Below are 23,517 nucleotides of genomic sequence, written 5' to 3' on the forward strand. Positions count from 1 at the left end.
GTTCACACAGCTTTAGATATTTTCTTTTAAGGAAAGAAGAACAACTGCTTAGACAGTAGGTAGTCAGTAGTACTTTTAACCCACCCCTCCATCCTTAAAATAAATTTTCAAGATAAGATGAAATGGAAACAGAAATTTATCTAATAAAAATGAAAAATGTTTTTTTTTTACATCAAGACTGCTTTAACTTTATTAAACTTAACAACTAAGAAAAGCCGGATAATGAAATGAAAATGAGGAGGGAGGGTTTTAATGGTAGTTAAGAATATGAACAAGTAATTAACAGTATAGCACCATTTCAGTAAATGAGTTGAACACATAGTATATGCAAGGATCAACATATATTGTATGATATGTTACAACAGGTTATATTAATGAGAAATATATTATCTTATAGTTAACAAACCCCCCCCCACCAGTAATATTTGGTATATATACCCAAGATTCATAGAACCACGGGATCACCATGTGCCTCAGCATATGCAAATTTAGTTTCTGTGCCACTGGAAAAAAATGAATATCTTTGATATAAGATGGGGAAGAAGAACATTTTACATACCTAGAAGATATAGATGATATTTGTATTTTATAGGTATAAAAACATGTTATATATAAACATGAGACCACACTTGAATTATTTAGATGTATTGCTAGTCAAGAATACAGAATTACAAACTTTTGAATCTTCTATATATAGAAACCAACCTTTCTACACACATAGCTTTCATAGTGTGTGCATCCTTTCACAGAAAAAGGGCATTGTAAAGCATCAAATTCATAGGCTTCAAGAATGTGTAAATACAGATGAAAATTGTTGTTACCCATTGACATTAATAGAAAATGTATCAAGAAGTTTTAGAAGGAAGAAATGTATATACAGTCCACTACTATTTAGTACACAGTGTGGAACCATTTCCATTGAACCCACCCACACAGAAGTTAAAATGAATCATCTTTTCAAACTATTTTTTTGTTTACTTTTTAAATATGAAACTGAAAAAGAAAAAAAAAATGTAATAAAAAATACCCTATTCTGACATTTAAAATGTTTCAGTTTAAACATATTTTTAAAAATATCTAATGAGCATAATATACATATAAAAACACACATATATATTATATATATATATATATTTATATATATATATATTACTATATATTTATTTATTTATATATATATATATATATATATATATATTTATTTATACATTATTAATTATTCATTTTATATTTATGATGTTACAATATGTAGTATGAAAAAATGTAATTGATTTATGAAACGATTTGTAAGATTGTCAAGTAAACAAATGAATAAATTCCTTTATAATAATTATATAACTAATATTGATTTATTGAATACTTTTAATACTTTAGTACTAACAGTTAAATTTAATTAGACTGAAGTAAATTTGAATTTATAATATAATAACACTGAACTGAATTCCACCCAATAATTTATAACATTAGACTAATGTTACCTGTTGTAATTAAAAGATCGTCTACGAAAGTTGAATTAAATTATAAAATCTATTATTTAAAAATTTATTCTCACGATGAGAGCAAATGAATAATTAAGTCTTTTGTTTTCTTTTTTCAAAGAACAGCTTCTTTGACACATTACATTCTAAAGACAGTATCACGTCCAACAGTAGTAGAAAACTTAAGATTTTACATATTCTCCAAACTTAATAGAGTACTGTAGAGACAAAAGTATTCCACAAAGTTAGTTGAATTTTCAGTTTAATTTAGGCATAAAATAAGCAGAGATAAGTGTTTTGTGTTTTATATACCTGTTACTTGACCAATCCGGTCAAAACTTTTTGCTATTTGTATCCTCACTGCCTCTCCCTTGTTCAATGGATGAAGAAATCTGTTTTATTTATCATAGCTGGACTTCTGGAAAGAATGCTTTCTGAATAGTTGAGCTTTAATTGTGCTGTTGTTCTCAGCTTTAGGCCTCAGCAAACTGGAACTGATAAGCAATGCCGTTCTGGTTTGCCTAGATAGAAGCTTCTGAGCAGGCAAGCCAAGTATATCATCACGGGGTATGTTTCTGAGTTTGAGTAAATTGAAACAGACATCGGTATTATCACCCTTTGACATCTCCAGTAATTGCTTTGCACTCTGTACTGCACGTTCAGCTAGTCCATTTGACTGTGGGTATTCTGGACTACTAGTAACATGTACAAAGTCCCATTCTTTTGCAAATTCCTGAAACGATTGACTGGTAAATTGTGTATCATTGTCAGAAATAAACTTGTATGGACTATAATGGACTGAGAAATGACATTTCAACTTGGTGATAACAGCAGTGGGCATTAGATTAGGTACTAAATCAATCTCAAACCAATTTGAATAAGAGTCTACCAACACTAAGTAATGCTGATTGTGCCACTCGACTATATCAGTGGCTACTGTTGACCAAGGTAGTTCAGGAACTTGACTTAGGTGAAGTGGTTCTTTTTGCAAATGCAGTTTAGTACTATTGCATACTGAACAAGAATGTACTTTATCAGTGCCTTTTACTAGAGAAGACCAAAATACTAGCCCTCTTGCTCTTCTTTTGGTATATGCATAACCTGGGTGACCACAATACAAAATGTGGATATATTTATGTTGCAAGGAAGCAGGAACAACAATTTTAGGACCTTTGAAAATAATGTCATCTTCCATCAACATCTCATCTCTGTAAGGAAAATAAATTTGCATATCAGGTGGTACACTAGATTGCTTTGACGGCCATCCAACATTAATGTAGTGACTGAGCTTTTGCAAAACTGTATCAGTCTTTGTAAAATCTCTCAGCTCATCAAGTCTCATGGTAGAAAAAATATGCACTTCCATGACATCAAAGTCAAAATTCTCTGCATGAAGCTGTTCTATTGTATTTATGGGTGATCTGAATAAGGTATCAACCAGATAAAGAAGTTTGCCTTTTGTACAGACTATTTTGAAGTTGTACCTTTGCAATTTAAGCATCATTCTTTGTAATCTCACTGGAGCTGAGCGCTTAGGCTTCTTTAAAATAGTGACTAGAGGTTGGTGGTCAGTTTCAATCTGAATAGCTCGACCATAAATATAATCATGAAACTTGGAACATGCAAATACTATTGCCAAAAGTTCTTTCTCAATTTGAGCATACTACATCTCAGTTTGGGTAAGAGATCTCGATGCATAGGTTACTGGTCTGCTCTCTTGAAGAATAATTGCACCAAGGCCAAATTCTGAAGCATCACTGGAAAGAGTTACTGGTTTATTGGCATCATAGTATCTTAATGTAGGTGGGGTGGCAATTTTCTGCTTAAGGTCTTCAAATGCCTTCTGGTGCTGTTCCACCCAAGACTATATAACATTTTTGCGTGTCAGCTCTCTCAAAGGTGCTGTCAACTCACTGAAGTCTGGTATAAACTTGCCTAAATAGTTGGCCATAGCAAGAAAATGTTGTAGAGCTTGAATATTATCTGGTGTTGGCATCTCAAGAATGGCTGCTTGCTTGGTCAGGTCTGGTCACAAGCCAGTGCTAGTAAATAAATGACCTACATATGTAACTTCTGGTAGTCTGAATTTGCACTTCAGAGGATTGAGCTTTAAGTTAACTTCACGTGTTCTGTCCAGAACTTTCTTAAAGTTTCTGTCATGCTCTGCTTCACCATTGCCTCTAATCAATAAATCAACTACTATTATGGCACAAGGATAACCTGAAAAAATTTGCTCCATTGCACACTGAAAGACTTCACTTGCAGAATCTCTTCCAAATGGCATCCTGATGAATCTATATCTTCCAAAACAGGTACTGAAAGTAGTCAGTAATGAAGATTTGCAATGAAGCATCACTTGCCAAAATGAACTTTTTACATCCAAGACAGAAAAAAACTGGCATTTGGTATTAGGGCTGTGACATCCTCGACTGTACACATGGGATGATGCAATCTCTTTAATGCTTTGTTCAAATCTCTTGGGTCAATACATATTCTGATTTCTTCTGAGCATTTTATGTGGGCTGCTACCATGGATGACACTGATTCAGTTGGTTCTGTGACTGGACAAATTACACCTTGTTGCACCATTTTATCCAACTGAGTTTAACTTTATTCTGCATACCTATTGGAACTTTTCTTTCCAGTCTGACCACTGGACTGACCTCTGCATCTAACTTCATAGAATACACAGATATAAGTTTGCCTAACTTTTCATTGAAAACATCAGCATACTCCAAAAAAATAGCATTAGTAAAATTGGAACTAGGGCATGTGCTTATATGATGAACTTCTTTGGTAAAGGAAAGCAAATTCATTCTTAAACTGTCTGTGAGACCTAACAATGACCGCACAGGCCTTCGGACTACATAAAATAAACTGTAGCAGTTCCTAGACAAATAACATGAAAGCACTACTGAGCCTTTGGTTTGAATTGCTTCACATCCATAAGCAACACGTTTTGCACTACTAGCCACAATGAGCTCTCACCTTAGCAAATGTGTCTGCTGACATAACATTTTATTTGTTTTATGTATTTTATTTTACATTTGTTAACCAGAAAATTCCAACTGGACCAGGTCCATTTACAGTGGAGGCCCAGAGAGAAAAGCTCCGAAACATTGTTACAAAACAAAAACAAGAGAAGCACTAAATATACAGAACCAACTGATATTGCCAACATGCTGGCAGATAGGTTCAGTGCTAACTTTACCCCCCTCTCACCCCCTAAAGGGCCCATCTCTATACCGGAAGAATGCAAACTTCCTGTAATCATGGCTGCACAGGTAAAAACCTCACTTTCCAAAGCCAGGAACACAGCATCCATGGGACCTGACAACATCCCAGGTTGCGTTCTACATGAACTACAGAACAAACTGGTACCCCACCTAAGTACCATGTTCAGTCATAGCCTCACCTCAGGATTTGTGCACATTGAATGGCACACCGTGACAGTTATCCCACTCCACAAAGGGGGAGCCACAACAGAACAACCACCCCATTAGCCTGACGAGCCTGGTCTGCAAGGCCATGGAATGTATCATCGTGGAACTCATAAACAAAGACATTGGAGATATCCAAGCTCTGGACCCCACATAGTTTGGGTTTGTAAAAGGCAGATCATGCCTCCTAAACCTGATAGACTTCTTTGAAGTAGTCACCAAAGCCATAAATGAAGGTAAGGTGGTTTACACAGCCTATCTAGTTCTTGCCAAGGCGTTCAACACCATCCCCCACTCTGGAATTATAGATAAACTCACTAAACTAGGTATAAATCCCTATATCACAAGATGGGTTGCCAACTGGCTTACTGACAGAACCCACACTGTGAAAGTAGCAGACTCCAAATCAGACTTCAGACCAGTGACAAGTGGAGTACCACAGGGTTCAGTCCTGGGTCCTCTTATGCTTGGTATCTTTTTCTCTGAAGTACAGGCTAACACAGAAGGTCTTTGGCTAACTAAGTTCGCAGATGACTGCAAACTAGGAGCCATAATGGAAACTCCTAACGATGTGGACATCCTACAAAAGGGCCTCACTGAGACAGATGCCTGGTGTCAAAGCCATGACCTCAAGCTCAATGCCAAAAAGTGCATTGTCATCCCCTTTGGTAAAAACTCTGTAACCATGAACTACCACATAGGCGGTAGTCTACTTAACACTGAAAGTGTGATAAGAGACCTTGGGACACAGGTGGACAGTAGTCTCTCCTTTAATAATCACATCGCCACAGTGGTCAGAAAATCCTTCTATGTGGCACACCTCATCACAAAAGGTTTCTTATCCAGAAAAAAAAAAGAGATCATTGTTCGCCTCTACTCTTCACTCATTAGACTCATTATAGAGTACACCGCCCCTTTTGGTATGTACCTCACAAGACATCTACTACAACTGGAAAGGCCACAGAAATACCTCACAAAGAGGATTACTGGACTCAAACAGATGCCCTACCCAGACCGTCTCAAAAAACTCCAGCTTTACTCTGTCTCATATCGCCTACTCAGAGGCGATCTCTGCCTAACATACAAAGTTATGTCAAACCCAGAGCTGTTGGACATGCTCCACTTAAAAAAATCCCAGTCACTCTGAGCTACACGCTCTACAGACCTAAACCTTGTCACCACAATAAACAGAACATGCTGGAGGGATAAATTCCTGTCCCAGAGACTTCTCATACTCTGGAACAGACTACCTATCGATGTCAAACAGAGCTCCTCATTAGCACTCTTCAAGAAAAATCTTGATGATTGGATGGGAAATAGGAAATTCACCCCAGGGATCACTTCTGTGGCTCTGCTTGACAGGGGCACAGGAAAATAATTTTCTTGGGTGGCAAGAACGTATGAACCTATACAGTGTTATACAAAGGTCATTTAAATACTACAACATGGAGTTAGACATTTTGCCAAACAAACACTGAAAATATATAAAATAAATTGTAAAAAGGCATTTTCCAGGAGAAATTCCATTTAATGAGCAGGTGTATAATGACTGTGACAAAAAGAGGAGCAATCGCCCACTATGAGAAGTAGCAACTAATAGCCAAAGTTATTGACTGGGTTTAATACTGTAGAAGGTTAAAGAGAGTAGCTTGGAAGTTGGAAAAAGAAGGGGGGAGATGGGAGAGTAAAGGGTAAGTGATACAAGGACATAACCAGGTGTTTAGTAGATGTGATTTGAGGGAGTTTTTGAATTGTGGGGTGGCAGAGGCAGTGGTCAGAGAATGGGGGAGGGAATTCCAATTTTTAGCAATGGTGTGGGAAAAGGGCACTTTGAACCAGTGTCTAATCTGAGCTAGGTGGATTTAGCATTGTTCTGGACAGTACAAAACACTTCATTCTTTGCCAGCAAATTTACTGCATCAACCTTTTCAACAATTACTGGTGCACCATCTATATAGAATCTATACACCATCTATATAGAAGGTAGAATTGCAGCACTCTATATGATCCACTTGCTTTTTTGAGTGACCTTTCTTTATGACTGTATGAGGTTTGCTTGATTTGCAAAACGTTTGAAAATGGTTCCATTTTTACACTTCTGGCATTGCTTACCAAATGCTAAGCATTTTTCTCTTTTAGACTCATGATTGGCACCAGAATTGCAACAGTTAACAATAAAGCTGGATTTGGGCTTTGATAACTCACCCTTGTACTGCAGAGAGCATGTCCTTTTCTTAGAACTTGCTGGAAAACTACAGGTTTTACCTCAGGAGCCTGCAGGGGTGGCAGGTGCCATGTGCTTATGCCTACTTCTGCTAGCCATGTGTTGCATGCAGTCTACATTTGCTCTAGAGCCTGATGAAACCATGCTCTTATTACTTGCAAGTATACTTGTGTGCCTTTCTATAGCCTCACGGATTTGACAAATCTCAATAGCTTTGTTCAGCATTAAATAACTGTTAAGAAGCAAAATTTTTCTCACTGCAGCACTATTGGTACCCCACACAATCCTGTTCTTTATTAACTCATCTTTTAGGTCACCAAACCTACACGTTTTAGCTTTGTTTCTCAGGTCAGTAATATAAGCTGCAAAAATGTCCCCCTAGATTTTGATCTCTTGTGTAAAACAAATGCTTCCCTAATGTAATATTTGTCTGGGGGTTGTACATTTCTCATAATTTGTGTTTCAAACACTTGGGCTCTTCTCTTGATTCAGCTTGTACAACAATATGACAGTTTTCACCTTCTCCCTCATATACTGCTGGTGCAAACACAAATAAATGCTCTCTTTCAATGGCCTCTAACTCAGCTTGGCTTAGCAAAATGAATGCCCTGGTGTGTGCATCTTTATCAGAATAAGCTGCTTGTATAAAAACATCTTACTCTTGCTCAAATATTTTCCAGTTCTCTGCAATAATCTGATCAAATACAAGTGGTGATGGCTTTTAAAATCCATCTGGCATATTAACATGCAGTCACTTTGCTTTATTTATGCTTAATGTGGCCTTTTTGCCTTATTATATTCATTTTGCTTGTTTAGTCTTTCTCCATGCCCGGTAAGCTTTTCTTGTGCTTATTTTACTCTAAACATGCCTGATTTACTTTAAACATGCTCATTGGATCATAGGATCATAGGATGTTACTAGGCTATTGGCCCTGAGGCCCTTATAAGCCTAGCCAAGAGTTTAGCCCATGTTTAGCCAAATCAGCACCTGGTGCCCCTGTCCAGCAGGTACATGGGTGGAATCCCAGGGGTATATTTTCTGTTTCACATCCAGTTATCCAGGTTGCACTTAAAAAGGGGTAAAGAGGTATTCTGCTTGATGTGGAGAGGGAGTCTATTCCATAGATTGGGGAGTCTCTGGGAGACAAATCTGTCCTGCCCACAAGTCTTGTTGATGTCCCAGACCAGGTGGAGGCCACGCATGCAGGTTACTTGAGTGGACCTTGACTTGCAGATATGCATCAGTTCCATCAAGGTGGGGTCCGTGAATGCCTTGTATGCCAGACAGAGGTCACCTCTGAGGAGTCTTTATGAAACTAAGTCTGCATGGTAGATGTTTGAGGCCCTGGATCCTCCTAGTGAGGAAATTCTGTGGTCTCTCCAGCTCCTGCATGTGATTTGCAAGGTACATGACAAAAGAGGCATTGTACTCAATAATGGGCCTTATAAGGGAAGAATACAGGGATGTTATGACATCCTTGTCACTGGATGAAATACCCTTACTTATGAGGTGGGCCATGTAGAAGGCTTTCTGTACAAAGGAAGCAACATGGTGGTCAAAAGTTAGGTTGCTATCAACCTGGGTGCCCAAATCCTGCATGACTGATTGAGTGCTTAGGACATTGTTATTAATGTGATCATTTGTGGGGCTGTCACTCTCCCTAAAGGGGATGATGATGCATTTTTTGGTATTCATCTTGAGGCCATGTTTCTGGCACCAGTCATTTGTCTGAGTGAGACCCTCTTGGAGGATGTCCACATCACTAGGGGAATTGATGACAGCTCCCAGCTTGCAGTCATATGCAAACTTGGTCAACCATAGCCCACTGGTTTTGGCCTGCACCTCAGAAAGTATATCCCAAATAACAGAGGCCCAAGACCGAACCCTCAGGTATGCTGCTTGTTACAGGTCTACTGCTTGAGGTGGCTTACCCTATTTTGACTATGTGGGTTCTATCAGTGAGCCAGTTTGCTACCCATCTGGTAACATATGGATTGATGCCTAGTTAAGAGAGTTTATCTATTAAGCCCAAGTGGGGAATAGTGTCAAAGGCTTTGGCCAGGTCAAGGTAGGCAGTGTGCATCATTTTCCCCTCATCCATGGCTTTGGTGACTGTCTCAAAGATGTCAACCAAATTTAGCAGACATGACCTTCCCTTGATAAAGTCAAACTGTGCGGGATCAAGTGTTTGGAGGTTGCCAATGTTCTTGTTGATGAGGTCCAAGATAATCCATTCCATGGCCTTGCAGATCATTCTAATTAGGCTGATGGGTCTATAATTTCCTGGATCAGTGGATACTCCACCTTTGTGTAAAGAGATGACAGTGGCTGTCCTCCACTCAGCTGGAATGAAGCCAGTACTCAGGTTTTAGTGGAATAGGTTGCTTAGTGGAGCTGCAAGTTCCTGTCTGAGTTCATGTAGGATGCAGCATGGGATGTTATGGGGTCCCATGGAGGCAGTAATTGTTGCCTTTGAGAGAGCAGTGATGACCTCTTCCATAGATATAAGGGGAAGGGGCAGGTACTGGTGATGTCCTTATTTACTGATGGGGGGCAGAGGGGTAAGGTTTTCACTGAATCTGTCAGCCAGCAAGTTTGCTATATCTACGGCATTTGTATCTGTGGTGTCATTGACTACCAGTTCTGAACAGATCTGGGTGCTTCCTTTGAGGTTGTGGACATATGTGAAGAAGGCCTTATGATTGTCTCTAGTAGATGTGTGCAATTTGGACTCAAAGTTTGATTTGGAGGATTTCACTAGTGCATTTATTTGCTTGTTCAGGCTAAGGCAACATTGCTTCCAGTTGGGCACCTGCTCCTTCTTGGTCTTGAACAGCATTTTTTCCTTTTGTTATAGAGTTTAGTTATTGCAGATGTCCACCAGACAGGTTTACTCTTCTTTGCAGAGGATGATTTAGTCCTTTCGGATAAGCCTGATTCCATGCATCTATATAAATGCTCATATAGTGCTTTGGTGTAGTTTTGGATATTGGTGCCAGTTCCTACAGAGGAGGATGGGGCTGTGAAGCTGTTTATACCATCCCTCAGGATTGTTTTGCAATTCTGAGGTAATTATGAACTCCTTATGTGCTTTTCTAATGATCATTTTATCTAAAATCTTAATTTTAAACATTTTGTTTAATTGATAAACCTTTTGTGCCTCTCACTTGTTTCATAATGTGGTTTATGCCCTTGTAATGCTCAGTTTTCATTACCTTTAGTTTGTTTCTGATGCTTTTTGTACTCAGTTCTCTTAGTTTAGCTTAACTTTAAACTCTGCACCTTATAGCTCTGAAAAGCAGCCTCTGGAATCCCACTTCTGACACCATGTCACGCGTCCAGTCAGGATAAAATAGATGAGCCTTCATGGGTTCTGTTCAAGCAGCATTATTATGTACAAACACATCAGGATTGAGGCTTAATAACTTTGACTTAGATAAACTTATAAACAAACTAGGTATTGCACTCATTACATGCTCACTCTCTGACTGCAGTTTCAAAATGGCACTGAAGCTAGCATGTGCTTGCTATTTATATGCATATCCTGACCTTAAAATGCTTCTTAAAGGTAAAATACACACACACACACGCACGCACGCACACACGCACACACACACACACACACACACACACACACACACACACACACACACACACAGTGTTCTACACCATCATTCCCATAATACCAATACTGAACTTCTAACCTTTATAGATTCTGTCAATAAAGCTAGAGATAATGACAAACTAGTCTCCTCCTTATTTCTAGACTTGTTTAAAGTCTTTGACACTGTTTGTCACAAAATATTTCTATTTCAAATGTCCTCATTAAGTCTTTCTTAGCCCACCCTTCTATGGTTCAAAAGCAACTTATCCAATAGGTATCAATCTGTAAAATTGCACTCCACCTTCTCTCCATACCCCCAGTCACCACTGGTGTACCACAAGGCTCTATCCCTGGTTCTCTCCACTTTAAAATTCTCACCAACACCCTCCACACATCCACACAACACAGCTCCCTAACATAGAATTATGATGACTCCTTGCCAATTTGCATATCTGGCAATGTGTTACACCTCCAAAATGTGTCACTACTTTAAGAATTCTCTTTAAGAACTTAGTTTGGATCTCTTGAGGCCTTCTAAAAGAAATAAGCCAGTGTTACAATTGTTTCTGAAGAAGTTCTATAAGTTTTCGAATGAAAGAGTTTAAACTTGATTGAAATGTGGGTTGGCGGCATTCTGTCCAGCATTTTTTTTTTTTTTATTATAAAAAGAGATGGATGAAAGATGACAATGAGACAAATCAAGAGAATATGAGGGAAAGTAAAAGAACAGAGAGATGCTAAAAAAGTTAATAAATGTAATCTGAAAGTAGGTTAGTGGGTTTACCTTTAAAACTGTGTATTGCAGAAGGGCGAGCAGAACATTTCCAAAAGGCAAGGTTTGCAAATGCCAAACGGAAAAAGGTTTGAATGTGCAATGAGCGAATGCACAGTGAGATTCGCTCATTGCACATTCGACATTCGGAGGGATTGCACTATAGTGGGGATCGGGAAATGGTTTCTTACCCCACTATACTGCGATCTCGGAGTTAGAGTAATAAAGTAGGGGAGTGTGGGAGGCTGGGGGTGCAGGGGGGCTTGCCTCCTGCTTTACACATTTTTTTTCTTCTACCTTCATGTTCGAAAAACAGCGAATCTGCTGTTCGATTTGCTGTTTTTCAAACATGAAGGTTTGTCGACATTGTCAGTTTCACGGTTTTGAGTCGCCCATATGAGCACTCAAACCACTGCAATTCGCAGTTTTAAAGGTAAATCAGGTTAGTGAGAGGTATACTGAAAGAAAACCATGGTAACAAGTATAGATAGAGAGATTAATAGAGCAAGTTATCATAGGTATATATTTTCATAGGTGTTTACTAAGCTAACAACAACAAGGACATTTTTAAGCCTAGCCATGCTTCCTAACTCTCTGACAATTTCTGGTACCACTGAATGGTAAGCAGGGGCTTGGGAGATGTACTATTTACAGGCTGCTTGCGTCCATTAGAAACATAGGTGCCAAACTAGGGATGCATTTCCTGTTTCCCATCCAGTTGACCAAGTTACACTTGAATTGGGTTAGGGAGGAACTCTGCTACACATGGATGGGGAGCCTGTTCAAGAGAAGGGGTAATCTCCGGGATACATACTTATCTTTCCAGAAGATCTGATTTATACCACAGGTAAGGTTTAAATCTTTAGAATGGATAATTCTGGTGCTGTTTGTTTTGTGGATATGCAGGAGATCCGTCAGAGTGGAGTCTGACAATGCCTTGTATGCCAGACATAGATCTTCCCTCAAGACAGAATACAGGGATATGGCCTTGAGGCAGTTTGAATAGGACATGTTACGTATACCCTGTATTCTTTTAGTGAGGAATCTCTGTGGATGTTCACATTTTTGGATATGCCTGGTTAGGTACATACTAAAACGCGCATTGTATTCAATAACAGGTCTGATGAATGATGCCTTTGTTTATAAGTTGCACACATCATAGAATGATTTCCTCACTACTGTAGACATGTGTTGGTCAAAGGCTAGATTACTGTCTATGTGTGTCCCCATGTCCCTGACTACCAGGTCAACTCTTAGGGGTGTGTTGTTAACATGATAGTTATCAAGGGTGAATGACTTCCCAAAGGATACTGTTATGCATTTCTTGGCATTTAGTTTTAGTCCATGGCTCTGGCACTAGTTGTTTGTCTGTGTCAGCCCCTCCTGGAGAACCTTTGTGTCAATGGGTGATTCATCAGCCAAAGGCCATTGACATTGTCCTTGACTTCAGAGAAGTAAATGCCAAAAATGAGTGGTCCCAGGACCTATCCCTGAGGGACTCTACTTGTGACTGGTCTCTTTGTAGAGGTGGACTCCCCAAATCTAACTTCCTGGGTCCTGTCTGTGAACCAGCTGGCTATCCAATAGGTGACATAAGGATTTGTATCTAGTCTCTTAAGTTTGTCAACAATGCTTGACTGGGGGATTGTGTCAAATACCTTGGTTAGGTCAAAGTACACAGTATGAACCATTTTACCCTCATCCATTGTTTTGCTGACCTTCTCAAAGAAGTCCACCAGGTTGAGTAGGCATGGCCTGCTCTTGATGAAACCAAACTGGGTTGGGTCCAATTTCTGGAGGTTTATTATGTCATTAATGATCATGCCCATGATAATTCTTTCCATGGCTTTGCATAAGAAACTGGTGAGACTTATGTGTGTGTGGTTTCCAGGGTCTGTAGATAGCCCAGCTTTGTAGACAGGGATGACTGCTACTGTTCTCCATTCATGACTACAGACTCATAATTCTCAATAGTCTTATATGTAAAGCCATGGAAAGAATTATCATGGACATGATCAACAGAGATATAGTAAACCTCCAAACTCTAGATCCAACCCAGCTTGATTTTGTCAAGGACAGATCATGCCTTCTCAACCTGGTGGATTTCTTTGAGAAGGTCACCAAAGTAATGGATGAGGGCAAAATTGTTCACAATGCCTAACTTGGCCTGGCCAAGGCATTTGACACAGGACCCCACTAGGACATTGTTTACAAACTCAAGAGGTTAGGTACAAACCCATATGTCCCCTGGCCGATAGCCAACTGCTCACAAACAGGACCCAGGAAGTTAGAATTGGGGAGTTCACCTCTACAAAGAGGCCAGTCACAAGTGAAGTCCCTCAGGAATCAGTCCTTGGACTGCTCCATTTTGGCATTTACTTCTCAGAAGTCAAGGCCAGTGTCACTGGTCTCTGCCTGACTAAATATGCAGATGATTGCAAATTAGGAGCTGTCATTGAATCTCATACTGGCACAGATGTTCTCCAAGAGGGGCTGACACAGACAAACAACTGGTGTCAGAGCCATGGACTAAAACTAAATGTCAACAAATGCATAATAGTATCCTTTGTTAAGTCATCCATCCTTAGTAACTATCATATTGACAGCACACCACTTAGACGTGACCCAGTAGTCAGGGTCTTAAGAACACACATAGATAGTAATCTAACCTTTGACCATCATGTGTGTACAGTGGTGAGGAAATCATTCTATATTGCACAACTTATAAATAAACGTGTGGCATCTATGTCCAAGGAAGTCATTGTTCCACTGTATTCAGCATTCATCAGACCTATCATTTAGTACAATGCCCCCTTTGGTATGTACCTAACCAGGCATATCCAACAATTGGAATGTCCACAGAGGTTTCTCACTAAAAGCATACAGGGCATAAGTAAAATGTCCTATGCAGACTGCCTCAAGACCCTTTCCCTGTATTTTGTCTCCTACAGGCTTTTGAAGTGAGATCAAAGCCTGGCATACATGGTATTTTCAGATCCTACTCTGATGGACCTCCTGCATATCTACAAAGCAAACAGCACCAGAATTACCCCTTCTAAAGATGTAAACCTTACCTATGATATAAAGGGTCCACTTTTTAATTTCAAAAGACCAAAATCTCAGGTTTTGAGATACTGAACTCAAAACATCGAGATTTTGGAATCTCAAAAGTAAAAAGTGCAGGAAAAAAAAAGTAAAATAATGTTTTTGCAGGGGGGCAAGCCCCCCTGCACCCCTCACACCCCGCTAATTAAATATACCAACTCCGAGATTGTGCTACAGTGTAGAGAACGGTAAGTGGAACAGGATCATTACCGTTCTCTTCACTGTAGTGCAATCTCAGAGTTGGTATATTTAAGTAGGGGGGTGTGGGGGGTGCAGTGGGGCTAGCCCCCCTGCAAAAACATTATTTCAGTTGTTTTATTTATTTTCTTTTTTTTCACTTTTTAATTCCAAGATTCCAAAATCTCGACTTTCTGGGACTGGTATTTTGAAAGTCGAGATTTTGGTCTTTTGAAATAAAAAAAAGGACTCATATATATAGGTCCTGCTGGAGAGATAGGTATGTATCCCAGAGACTGCCATGCCTATGGCACAGGCTTCCCATCCATGTGAAGCAGAGTTACTCTCTAACCCAATTCAAGTGCCACTTGGAGAATTGGATGGGAAACCAGAAATTCATCCCTGGTTTGGCACCTATGTCTCTAATGGAAACAGGTAACCTGTAAATGGCTCATTTCCCAACCCCCTGCTTACACTTATCAAGGGTATCAGAACTTGTCAGAGATTTGGGATGCATGGCTAGGCTTAAACAGGCCTTGTGGTCATTAGCCTAGTAAACACCTTTGAACTTATAAACCTATATCGGTTTGTTTAAGAATGAACTGGTTGTCAATAAATATGAGACAATTTCTACATTGTCTCGGGATGCCCGTATCCACCAAGATGGTAATGGAGATATTGGGGAAAGTTCATATCCATGGCAACAGACCCTTTTTTATTGATTCAACATTTGGAATGAAAATATAAAGTAATGTCAGGATTATCCAGTTTCCAGCTCTGGGGGCAGAGCTTGTCACGACAAACTAGTTGCCATCTGTGTAACTAGGTAAAATAACAACTCAAGATGTCTGTGGCTATACAGGGTACTGCCAAACAGTTATGCAGAAACTAATATATAGAGTTTGCTGATTTATGGATAAAGCATTTAGACAGATATTCTGAAATTAGAAGCAAATCAAGCAGGATTTACTGAAAAGAAAGAAAGAATTAGCTTATCAAGAATGATGAAAAGAGGGGAGTCAACTGAATGGCTACTGCCTGACTACTACTAGTGTTGGTCTCACCAGAGCAAAACAGTAGAACTAATCCCAAGATGAGAAGCAGGTCACATACTCTTTGGTGATCCACAGTCTTGTCCCAGATGATGTAAGCATCTATAGGCTTGTTGTAGTCTTTTCCTGGTTGATGCCTAGAACAGCAGCCAGATCAGTCAGAAAGGTCAACCACAGACACTCACTTCCCAGCCAGAAAGAGTAGGAATCCATACACTCTGCTCCTTCTCTCACCAAGAGCAAAATATATGCACAAATTCCAAACTGGCACCTATGAAACAGTTATTAAGCTTTACAGTGATCAGCAGTCCTCCACAAATAATGCCCCTCTGCTCCTTCTCTCACCAGGAGTTAAACAGAAGCACTAATCCCAAGATGACTGCCGACAGACAGAATGCAGGCTCTCCAGTAATTGGTGTTTTTGGAGTAGATGTTGCAGATTTTAAATGTAATATGAAAAAAATGGGTTAATATCCTTGGAGCTGCAGTGTACACTAAGTAATTAGATATGAAAGATAGGGTAACTTAAGCTTTAGCTATCTAAGTGGAGAACCACTAATTTTAAAAGTGCAAGATAGATAGGAAGGGGTGGACTCTTTGTATTCTGTTTCTATGGAATATAGAGGGATGGCCAATAAATGTAAATAGTTGAAGGTGAGTGATTTCACAAAAAATATAATTTTGTCCTTACGTACACTAGCCAATGAAAGAGGAGAGGGGAGGAGATATGTGGTCAAATTAACATAAGCGATGGGCAACTAGAAAGACAGTTGAGTTTAAAAACACAACAACACCAGGTAGGCAGGGTGGGAAAAAAACTTAATTTCTGTGTAGCTTGCAAGAGACACAGCTGTGGTTTCTTTCCTATTTTAAATATGGAATTAAAAAAGTTAAACATGGTGTAAAGAAAATGAATCACAATATTCAAAACAGAAGAAGTCAATATGCACACAAAATACAAGAAAGCAAAAACAAACTAACCTTTCCCTCAAAGAAAGTTGTGGTTGAGTCTGAGTTTTTCTAGTAAAGTGTTTGAATGTATTATTTTACCCCTTAAATAGAAAGTTCAGTTCCTTACTCCACCCTCAGGTCACAGGTAATTAACCTTAATTGACCTGTTCTACTTACTGTGTGACTCAAAGCAAAAACAAACCTTTCCCTCATACCAAGTTGTGACTGAGTCTGGGTGAGCTTTTCCAGTAAAATCATAACACATCTCTACACTGATAAGCACAATATAAAACCCTCATTTAGTAACATTTGTAAGATTAACCAAAGTATCAAAAAGTGTTTTTACCTATATATATATATATATATATATATATATATATATATATATATATATATATGTGTGTGTGTGTGTGTGTGTGTGTGTGTGTGTGTGTGTGTGTGTGTGTGTGTGTGTGTGTAGATATATATCTATACAAAAATACATATACATATATGTATCTATCTATCTATCTATATATCTGTTGTGTGACCTGAAGAGGGCTGTGCACAAGAGATGCCCTCGTAATCTGACAGATTTGAAGTGCTTTTGCAAGGAAGAGAGGGCAAATATTGTCAAGTCAAGCTGTGCCATGTTGACAGACTCCTACCCAAGAAGCTTGAATGCTGTATTTAAATCAAAAGGTGCTTCAACAAAGTATTAGTTTAAGGGTGTGCACACTTATGCAGCCAGCGTATTGTATGATTTTTATTTTTTATATTTTTTCCCCTAACAAATTAGTTTGTTTTTCAATTGAATTATGCAGGTTATAGGTCACATTAAAGCTGGGAAAAGTTTTAAATTGATTTATTGTGGTCTCATTTTTCTATATCACAAAAACCTGGCATTTTAACAGGGGTGTGTACACTTTTTATATCCACTGTATATTAATATATTATTATATGGCAGCCCTTCATTTGTTCGAACTTTCAAATGTTTGAAACTCATATGGCTGACACCATATGAGCGAATATTTCAAAGGCCGACAAATGATAGCAGAGATCCCACTACAGTGTGGGACTGGGAGATTCCCCTTTCCTGCACTGTAGTGCGATCTCAGAGTAACCATATTTAAGTAGCAGGGGGTGTAGGGGTGCAGGGAGGCTTGCCACCCTGCATAACACAGTTTTACTGTGTTTACAGGTAGGTAAATGGTGCTATTTCAGGATGTCGGTCTTTCGGAATGTCAATCATATGGCATCGGCCATATAAAAGTCGGCATTCTGAACGGTCGACATTCTGAAATAGGCTCGTGTGTGTGTGTGTGTATATATATATATATATATATATATATATATATATATATATATATATATATATATACACACACACACACACACACACACACACACACCATAAACTGACACTATGTACTTGATAAAGGGCACAGGCTCAGCATAAGGTTTATCTGATTTGAACAAAATGGATTAAAATACAGTATTTTTGAACATAAATGTGTAGATTCATGTTACCATCCTCAATACAAGGGCATTATTGTTGTACTCCCCAGCAGCAAACTGTATGCTCATTAAATAAAAGGGCAGACTTGCTTCTTTCTTTTCTTCTATTCAGTCTGATAGATTAGATCATATGCTTACCATGAAGGCCGTATACTATTAACGCAGGTCAGTGACAAATCAGGTCATGTGCTACAGAAAGCTATTTAGGCAAATATACTAAAAAGCAGACATCATTAGGTTGCTATTCCTCTCCACAAGAGCTAGAAGGAGCTCCCATCTATGGTTTGAAAGTATAATGATGTCAAGCAATTGGATGAAGGCAAGGTGCTTCTTACAGCCTACCTTGATCTGGCCAAGGCTTTTGATACCATTCCCCACTCAGGAATCATAGAAAAACTCATTAAGCTAGGCATCAACCCCTATATCACTAGGTGGGTTGCAAACTGGCTCACAGACAGAAACCACAATGTGAAAGTAGCTGACTCCAAGTCAGACTGCCAACAAGTCATAAGTGGGGTCCCACAGGCATCGATCCTGGGTCCTCTCCTGTTTGGTATCTACTTCTCAGAAGTTCAGGACAACAAAAAGTGACTTTGGCTGACAAAGTTCACAGACAATTGCAAGTTGGGAACCATTATTAACTTTCCAAGTGATGTTGACATCCTACAAAAAGGGCTCACTGAGACCAACGACGCGGGTGTCAGAACCATGGCCTTAAGCTCAGTGCCAAAACATGTGTCATCATCCCCTTTGGGAAAAACTCAGTTCACATGAATTACCACATCGATGGTAGTCCACTGAACACAAAAGGTGTTATTAGAGATCAGGGAACACAGGTTGACAGCAACCTCTCTTTTGACCACCACATTGCCACAGTGGTCATAAATTCCTTCTATGCAGCACATCTCATTACTAAGGGTTTTGCATCCAGGAAGAAAGAGGACGTTGTCTTCCCCTACTCTTCCTCATTAGGCCAATAATCGAGTACAATGCTCCATTTAGCATGTACCTCACTAGACATCTGCAACAACTGAAGAGGCCACAAAAATACCTCGCAAAGAGGATCCCAGGCCTTAAACACTTGTCCTATATGGACAGACTCAAAAAACTCCAGCTATTGGCTGTCTCATATCGCCTACTTAGAGATGATCTCTGCTTGACTTACAAACCTATGTCTGACCCAGCTCTGTTAGAAATGCTACATCTAAAGAAATCCCAATCCCTCTGCACTACATGCTCCAGAGACCTCAACCTCATTACCACAATCAACAGAATGTGCTGGAGGGACAGGTTCATAACCCAGAGACTGCCCATGCTGTGGAATAGACTTTCCATACATGTCAAACAGAGCACCTCACTGGCCCTCTTCAAGAGAAATCTTGATGAGTGGATGGGAAATTTAAAATTCACCCCGGGGATAACTCCAGTGGCTCTACTCGACAGAGGCACTGGGAACTAAGGTCGGGTGGCACGATGCTGGGGTAATCCTATGGGCTAGGCTTGTAAAGGCTCCATGGCCATTAGCCCAATACACACCTATGAACCTGAGAATTCATAACATTGCTAACTAGTCAGATTAAGGGCAGAGATGCATGTACATTTTTTTTTCATCCACCTGTCACAAAAATACCTCTTTAGTATATTTGCTCCAATCTTAATCTTACTTAAGGTCTACTACACTTTATTTTAACAGAATGATCAGTGTTCTCTCTTCCCCAACACCATTATAATAAGAGGCAAACTTAGGTCACCTTCTTCTTCTTTCGGCTGCTCCCATCAGGGGTTGCCACAGCAGATCAACTGTTTCCATTTCTTCCTGTCCTCTGCATCTTGCTCTATCAGACCAACCACCTGCATGTTCTCTCTCACCACATCCATAAACCTTATCTTAGGCCTTCCTCTTTTCCTGTTACCTGGTAGCTTCATCCTTAGCATCTTTTTCCCACTATACTCTGCATCCCTCCTCAGCACATGTCCAAATCAATGTAATCTTGCCTCTCTGGCTTTGTCTCCAAACTTTCCAACCTGGGCTGACCCTTTGATATACTTATTCCTAATCCTGTCCATCCTCATCACACCCAGTGCAAATCTTAACATCTTCAATTCTGCCACGTCAAGCTCTGACTCTTGCCTTTTTGTCAATGCCACTGTCTCCAACCCATATAACATATCTGGTCTCACTATCGTCTTGTAGACCTTCCCTTTCACTCTTACTGGTACTCGTCTGTCAAAAATCACTCCTGACACTCTTCTCCACCCACTCCATCCTGCCTGTACTCTCTTCTTCACCTCTCTTCCACACTCACCATTACTCTGAACTGTTGATCCCAAGTATTTAAACTCATCCACCTTCGCCACCTCTATTCCCTGCATCCTCACCATTCCTCTATCCTCCCTCTCATTCACACACATATATTCTGTCTTAGTCTTGCTGACCTTCATCACCTTCTAATATGATAAATACAGATGTGTATAGTGTTATGCGCTTATTGTTGTGTTAAATATAACTGCATATTTCATAAATTTCTTCACTTTACCCCTGCTAGACTATCATCAGCCTTATCTATGTATAGTTTCTTTCTTTGCTTTTTGTTGCATGACACCTGTTCACAGATATGTACTACTTTAATTTAATCTGGACTGAACATCTTATTATTTTGCTTTGTATGCATCAGAAATAAGCTGAAATGAGTATATTTGGATAATTTCTCTACTTCAGTTTACACAGAAAAATAAATGAATGAAAGAATGTTGAATTTGCCCTATTCTCTAACCTCTAGCTGCAGCATTCGCAAGTGTCCCATTCACTGCCATTCAGTGCAACACCAGGTGATGTGCAATAAACCCTCCGTGGGTATTTTGTCTCAGAGAAGAAATTACATTGCAGTGTATCCAACCATACTAAGCAATCAAAGAGAAGAAAGTCACTTGATAGTCCCTGAGCATGGCCAGCTAATGAGATTCCAGGCTCTGCTGTTATGTTGACCCAGACCCTCTACACACATAACAAACATACAGCGTGTAATATGCATTGCACCTTCTTGTTTCTATTTCTACCCATCCAGCTGTCACCTACCCACCCAGGTCATCTTGATGCTGTTCTCTTATACATTTCTCAGTTACCAGCGCAGGTCAGGTTTTTGCCAGGTTTCCCTCTTAACCCTGCTTGTGTGAGCGTTACCTCAAAGAAATTGGCTAGGCCTCCAAGCACCCCCTACTACTTTACAGTTTCATACCATTAGCACTACAGATGGAAAGATTCTGCTGCTGTGCCAAGCATCCAACTTTCCCTTCTATATTTTCTATCCTGGAGCTTGGCATTAGTAGCTCCTTACTATAAATACTCTTAAAGCTTGAAGATGTTGTTTTTTGTAGGATGCAATCCAAGCCAGTGAAATTGATTAGCTGTATAATAGTATTTCAAGGATACCATGCCTGATTCATACCCACATCTAACCAGGTGATTAATCATTTAGTAACCTTAAGACTTCTACGTCTGATCTGGACTTACTACTAACATCAATCTCATGTGATTTTTGACTTAGTAACTTCAAAGCTTCCATTACTGAAACAGGCCATAGATTTGGCTTCATGATTCAACACTAAGTAACATCAAGACTTCTACATCTGATGTGGACCTAGATTCATTATTTAGTACTCTCAATGCCTCCATATCTGACCTGGACCTAGATTCATTATTTAGTACTCTCAATACCTCCATATCTGATCTGGACCTAGATTCATTATTTAGTACTCTCAATACCTCCATATCTGATCAGGACCTAGATTCATTATTTAGTACTCTCAATGCCTCCATATCTGATCTGGACCTAGATTCATCATTTAGTACTCTCAATACCTCCATATCTGATCTGGACCTAGATTCATTATTTAGTACTCTCAATGTCTCCATATCTGATCTGGACCTAGATTCATTATTTAGTACTCTCAATGCCTCCATATCTGATCTGGACCTAGATTCATTATTTAGTACTCTCAATACCTCCATATCTGATCTGGACCTAGATTCATTATTTAGTACTCTCAATACCTCCATATCTGATCTGGACTTAGATTCATTATTTAGTACTCTCAATGCCTCCATATCTGACCTGGACCTAGATTCATTATTTAGTACTCTTAATGCCTCCATATCTGATCTGGACCTAGATTCATTATTTAGTACTCTCAATGCCTCCATATCTGATCTGGACCTAGATTCATTATTTAGTACCCTCAATGTCTCCATATCTGATCTGGACCTAGATTCATTATTTATTACTCTCAATGCCTCCATATCTGAGCTGGACCTAGATTCATTACTTAGTACTCTCAATGCCTCCATATCTGATCTGGACCTAGATTCATTATTTAGTACTCTCAATGCCTCCATATCTGATCTGGACCTAGATTCATTATTTAGTTCTCTCAATGCCGCCATATCTGATATGGACCTAGATTCATTATTTAGTACTCTCAATGCCTCAATATCTGATCTGGAACTAGATTCATTATTAAATAATCACAAGACCTCCCATCTCTCTGAGTAACTGGTGTAAATAAGGCTGCTCATAGATCACTGTACAAAATATTTTAGGAGAGTAGGGGGATTGAAAGGGTGGCTTCATGAGGGAAACTGAGACATATTGTAGTGTGACATATAACCATCTAACTCAAAACCTGCAAAAACTGAAAAGGGCTTTTGTTGCTTACAACAGAATATGCACTAATGATATATAAATAAAGGACATCCACATGAGAAGTTTGAGTGGGTTTGCTTCACTCTCCTACCCATTTTGGAGTTTTGCAGTTTTTTCTTCATTATATAAACCACTGTCTTTCCCTTGTACTGCACCCTATCTATATGAAACCTTTCACATGTGGTCGCTTTGAACAAAACCTTTTTTAACAAACTCAGATCACCTGTTGTCTTACAGCCTTTTTCATTTAGAAAGCTATTTCAGTACAAGCCAAGGTTCAACTTACAGATAATGCTGTGTCTAAAACCAGCTAGGAGGCAAACAGAAAGGGATAGGGAAGTGTTAAGTAAAAGACCAAATCTAGTCAACATTTTAGTTCTTTCTAAAACAGAAGCTGCTAAGGGGATAATTAGTAGAACATATAAATACAGCATGATAACTACAACGATCACAATAGGTTAGAGATTTGTCCATATATGAAGAATTTTGCGTGAGGGAAAGTCTATGTCATTGGAG

Source organism: Protopterus annectens, chromosome 1.part1 (assembly GCF_019279795.1).
Source record: "Protopterus annectens isolate FY-2018-M chromosome 1.part1, PAN1.0, whole genome shotgun sequence".
Lineage (NCBI taxonomy): Eukaryota > Metazoa > Chordata > Ceratodontiformes > Protopteridae > Protopterus > Protopterus annectens.